This window comes from Olea europaea, unplaced genomic scaffold (assembly GCF_002742605.1).
Source record: "Olea europaea var. sylvestris unplaced genomic scaffold, O_europaea_v1 scaffold2585, whole genome shotgun sequence".
Taxonomy (NCBI): Eukaryota; Viridiplantae; Streptophyta; class Magnoliopsida; order Lamiales; family Oleaceae; genus Olea; species Olea europaea.
Window position 1 is genome coordinate 74,757 of NW_019244154.1, and position 6,000 is coordinate 80,756.

The window sequence follows — 6,000 nt, forward strand, 5'->3', positions numbered from 1 at the left end:
GTCGTCGCCGTCAACGTCAACCTCACGATCCTCGACGGTTTCCTTGGACTCTGAAAGCTCGAGGGCATCAGCAACCTTAGGGATGTTCTTTAAATCCTCGGGTTTAGCGTCGGGCTTCGATCTCAAAAATGCCCAAGCTTCCTTAAAGGCATGGAAGTACGAGCCCATGGCGTACTCTCCCTTAAGGCCGTTAAACTCCTCGGACACTTTGAAGTCCTCAATCGCAGCCCCCCGAGCTTCAGCCAGGCGATTCTCAAAATCGATCTTCGAACGCTCGATCTCGAGCTTTAAACATTCGGCCTCGCCCTTGGCAGTTCCAGCCTCTTCTCGAGCTCTCTGGATATCCCTCTTCGAGTCCTCGAGCTCCTTCTGAAGAAGAAAGCGCTCAGCTTCCAAGTCGGCTATCCTTTTCTCCTGTGCTCGCGAGGAGTCCTCGAGCTTGGTGGTCTTTTGGGCCTCATCTTTTCCTTTTAGAGAAAGGCCTCGGGCAATGCTCAGAGCCTACACCATATAACCCGAACCTAATTAATCACAGCGTTCAAACCTTTTTAAACCTTGTATTTTAAACAAAGTAGAATGGGTGAGCTTACCATAAGAGTAAGGGATTCCAGAGCCTTCATACCCTCATCAAAACCGAGGTCCTTCCTATACTTGTCCACGATGCTTGACACCAGAGGACACCAGTCAGGCTCCTGGTTTTGGAAAGAGGGCATAGGTCGAACCTCATCCTCGAGGTCAACAACCTCGGGAGTACTCCTTGGCCAAGGATGTGACCGAGGTGGACCAGTAGGAGTCTCCGTGGCCTGTGTGGTCGGGGTATGTCCTCGGGCAGAAGTTTCGCCAGGCCCACTTCTGATATTCTCCGTGTCCCGAGCTCTCTTCTTCCCTCTCTTCTGCCCTGGAGCTCGGGTTTGAGGGGCCTTTGACTTCTTGGTCACGGCCTATCTGAGGGCTGAAGGATCAAAAGTCATCTCTACAAAAAAGAACAAGTCATTAGAACGAGCACAATTATAAGTTCAAGGACAGATCAGTAAAGAGGAAGGCAAAAAGGTCCTACCCTCAGTGCCTTTCACATCCGCGAGATCGAGAACGTCATCCCCGAGGATGTCATCTATATCATATACAAGAGGCTCGAGGTTCTCTAACATTACCCTATGCCTCTCTAAAGATTCGAAATAGGCCTGGCCTTCACAAAATCGGGGAGTGTCGGGCAAAACCCACCTAGGACTAAAAGGAAGGTCGCTATCCTGAGGTACGACATAAAACCACTTTTCTTTCCAACCTTTTAAAGAACTGGGCATCCTCGGTAATCTAAATCCTCCTCGGGATGAAAGGTAAGCAAAACAAGTATATTGAGGAAGCTGTTTCAGGTCGAACACCATCTTGCAGAGATCGACGTACGGGTTAATTCCTAGGTATCTATATGCTATAAAGAAATAGGTAAGCATCCTCCACCCATTTGGCACGAGCTGTCCAGGGCTCATATTATGCTCAACCAATACGGCCACAAAAAAGGGATGTAGAGGCCATCAAAATCCCCCCTCAAGTGAGTCCCTAAAAATCACGAACTCTCCATCCCGAGCAAAGGCCATCCTATCCTCTACCCTTGGCGTCCTAACGTCGCATTTGGGCATGAGCCCATGCTCACTAGCCGTCGATAATGCTAGATGTTCTTTAAATTTACAGGGGACCTCGGGATACCTAAAAGGGGTTTGGATACTTTGTGCCCGAGGTTGGGCATTAATTGGGACAGCCATAGGTGTGATTGAGCATCCTATGTCCTCGGGAGTACTCCTCGAGGATGATGAGGACGAAGTGTCGCTACTGCTACTACTAGACATCCTGACCTAGGTAAAAAATGCCTAAAGAATAACTTAAAAACTCGAGGTCTTACCTTAAAGTCGACGCCTAAAAACTCAAAGTCCGATCCGACGATTAGCGAGAGAAGTTTATTGAGAGTAAAAAGTGAAAAATGAAATGAGGGGAGGGTATTTATAGGCAACCGGAGCAGGAAGCCCAAAGGTCACTACCCCGACCGTTAGATCTGGACACGTGTCCTACATCTAACCCTACCAATTTTTACCGCCTTTTCCTATTCTAGGGCTGACGTCAGTACACGTCAGCTTTCTGATCAATCACAGGTGTTCAGAAATCCCCGAGCTAAAACTCGAGCTTTTATTTCTAGTCTCTTTGCATCATATCCTCGAGCATATCTTCGAGCATATATGCACGGGGGCCTATGATGGTGACATTTTCCAATATCCCCCGATCAGTATATCCCGAGGACTATTTTTGATAAAGTTGTAAATCCATCTGCGGTGTCCTCGAGCATGTTCATCCTCGAGACACTATGCCCGACCACATCTCCATGCTGCTTCGCATATTGCAAACATATGTCCTCGGGCATAGTCCTCGGGAATGTGCTTCCCCTCACAACTGACGATGGTTGACCCTTTAGAATTCCTACGCAATTAGGAATCTTAGCTCCCACAAGAATCCTATCTCACATATAATTCTGGAATTCAACCAACTCCTTAACTACTCAGAACTCCAACAGATGAGGACATCCAGCTAGTTGAGTCCAATTAGGAGAACGTCACTTACTACTATAAATACAGAACCTTGAACCATTATTCAGGTACGTTTTACATTGTTCTTCAGCACATAGCCTCACGCATATATTTCCCTTTCTGACTTAAGCATCAGAGGGGCGACGAGAACACACCTCGTTGCCTTTGTTTCAGGTATCGGAAGATCACGTTCGTGCTCCACATCTGTCATCAAGTTCGGGAAATCTACAGGTATGACTTTTGGTAACATCATTATATCCTCCGATCAGTATATCCTGAGGACTATTTTTGATAAAGTTGTAAATCCATCTGCGGTGTCCTCGAGCATGTTCATCCTCGAGACACTATGCCCGACCACATCTCCATGCTACTTCGCATATTGCAAACATATGTCCTCAGGCATAGTCCTCGGGAATGTGCTCCCCTCACAACTGACGATGGTTGACCCTTTAGAATTCCTACGCAATTAGGAATCTTAGCTCCCACAAGAATCCTATCTCACATATAATTCTGGAATTCAACCAACTCCTTAATTACTCAAAACTCCAACAGATGAGGACATCCAGCTAGTTGAGTCCAATTAGGAGAACGTCACTTACTACTATAAATATAGAACCTTGAACCATTATTCAGGTACGTTTTACATTGTTCTTCAGCACATAGCCTCACACATATATTTCCCTTTCTGACTTAAGCATCGGAGGGGCGACGAGAACACACCTCGTTGCCTTTGTTTCAGGTATCGGAAGATCACGTTCGTGCTCCACATCTGTCATCAAGCTCGGAAAATCTACAGGTACGACTTTTGGTAGCATCAAATGTGTTCTAAGAATTTAATCAATTTTGCCTTAACTCGTCATGACCTACATTTTGGCAAATTTACATATGCGCATGTTTCCCTCCTGGGCATATTTGACTTTGGGGCATTTTTCTAACCTTAATCAATTAACCGACATGGAATAAGGATGGGTTCTCGTTGAACTAAGGATCTGTTTGATTACAAAGATGAAATTTGGGTGGAAAGAAAACGAATTTAGGGAATTGAATTGCTTGAAAATTATTTTCCTGAAAGTTGTAAATTATTGTGTTTGATTGAAATAATTTTTCACGTGAAAAATATTAAAATAAAAATGTTTTTTTTTTTGTATTCGTTTGACTTTATTTTATATGAAAATTGTCAATTAAAGGGATGAAATTCACTGGTATTGTGGATGAAATTTGTTTTTATTGCCAAAACCAAAAAAAAATCAAGAAAATCATCTATCTTTTCGTGTTCGTTTAACTTTGTTTTATATGAAAATTGTCAATTAAAGGAAAATATTTTTTTACAATAATTCTTAGAATTTATTTTAAAAAAAATGTCAACTGTAACTGGAAAAATCAATTCCCACCAAAAACTAGACAAACACAAGTCCCAAGAAAACCAAGAATTTAATTTACATGGAAAATAAAGTCTATCAAACACCATAAAAAGTGAAAGTTGGAAAATAATTTTCATTTTCCATAGAATTTAACCTCTTTCAAACATGGCCTAGCCTAATTTATTGAGTCTATAGTTTATTACCTCTCCTATTTGCTTTTGTACAAGGTCAACTTTTGAATTAATTGTAACATGTACTGTGTCTATAGGGCATATTCTAGTGGTGCAAAGGATAGGAGTGAGATTATCTCACGCCTTGCTGACAGCCGCAGTGTGGGGGTTCGATTCCTGAAACATGGAATTAGACTCCTTGTAGGTGCAGTGTACAGACAACTCTTGTTCCCTGTCTTGTTGGGACACATCCTATGATTTACTTCCCTCACAAATCTCTAGGGGCGGGGGACAGTGGGGGGCCCTCAAGGTTGGGATTCAACTACCATTTTTTTTTTTTGGTAAGAAAAGGAGCTAATACATTTATTTTCCGATGAAATAAAAACTATCACGTCTAAGTTTGAATGAAAATTGTTACCTTGTCTATGATATATAATTAAAATGATTTCTCGTGAGAAAATTTCATTGGTTCTCAAAGTTTTAACATGGTTATATTTATGTTTTTCAAGTTGGGACACTTCCGTGAATATTTTTCACTGGTGTACGAACATCTAATTTTTGTTAGAATTTGGATGTAATCCGAATTTTTTGTTAAAATAATTGTAGAGTTCTAATTGAAATTCACATCAAGAGAAATTCTAATTAGAATGTTATCATGGAATCCTATTCAAATTTAATTGTCAAATTACAGTTAAAGTTTTATTTGGAAGCCCTAATAAAAGTTGGAATTTTTGTTGGACTTGAATAGATTAAAATAAGAAAACTTTCGACACTTTATTTTATGTACAACTCTACTTATAGGGATTGAATTTTTCCCTATAAATACTACTCTTTTTCTAGATTTGTAAAAGAAAAGAAGCCTAAAAGGCGTTATTATTCAATTCTTTGTACTCTCTCTGGTTGTTATTAATAAAAGATCGCTCCTACGTCAATTTCTCTTTTTGTTCTTTACTTTAAACCTTGTTTCTATGTTTGTGATCTAATATACTTCATTTTGTTCCATAAATCTCGAGGGGGCTCTCCATCAACTGGTACTCTATTGCTATTCTACCTCCAACAAGTGGTTTCAGAGCATAGCCTATGGATATCGAGCGGATGAAGATTTTTTTTTTGTGAGGTAGAGAGTTTTGGTTATTGTTTAAAGAGTTAGGTTTATTTTGCAGCAGACGGACTTATTTTTTCAGGTAGAGAAATTTTGAAGTTTTGTTCATTGTAGAAAAATTCGTGTCAAGGTGGAGATTGTCAAAATTCGAGTGTGATCCAAATTCCTTGTTGAAATAATTTTAGAGTTCAAATTGAAGTGCATATCAAAAGGAATTTTAGGGCTTTTTTGAGCCACATTATTCCAAAAAAATGTATTTTTAAACAGTGATTTGACATCATTTCAATCACACATTTTTCAATAAAATAATATTACACACAAATCAAAATAACCACACATTTCCCATCAATACACTATTCAAGAATGCATTATTACCAAAATAATGTGGCTCAAACACCTCCTTAATTAGAATGCTATTGTGAAATCCTATTCAAATTTAATTCTCAAATTCTAGTTAAAATTCTATTTGGAAGCCCTATTGGAAGTTGAAATTTGTTTTGGACTTAAAGAGATCAAAATAAGAAAAATTTTGACATTTTATTTCATGTACAACTCTAATTATAGGGATTGGATTGTTCTCTATAAATACTACTATTTTTTCTAGATTTATGAAGCAAAAGAAGACAAAAAGGCATTATTGCTCAGTTCTTTATACTCTCTTTCTCTGGTTGTTATTAATAAAATAGGGCTAATTTCACAAACGATCACTAAAGTTGCCAAAAAATTACAAAACGGTCACTGAAGTTTAAAACTTTCAAAAACGATCACTTAAGTTCTAGGCGGTTTCACTAATGGTC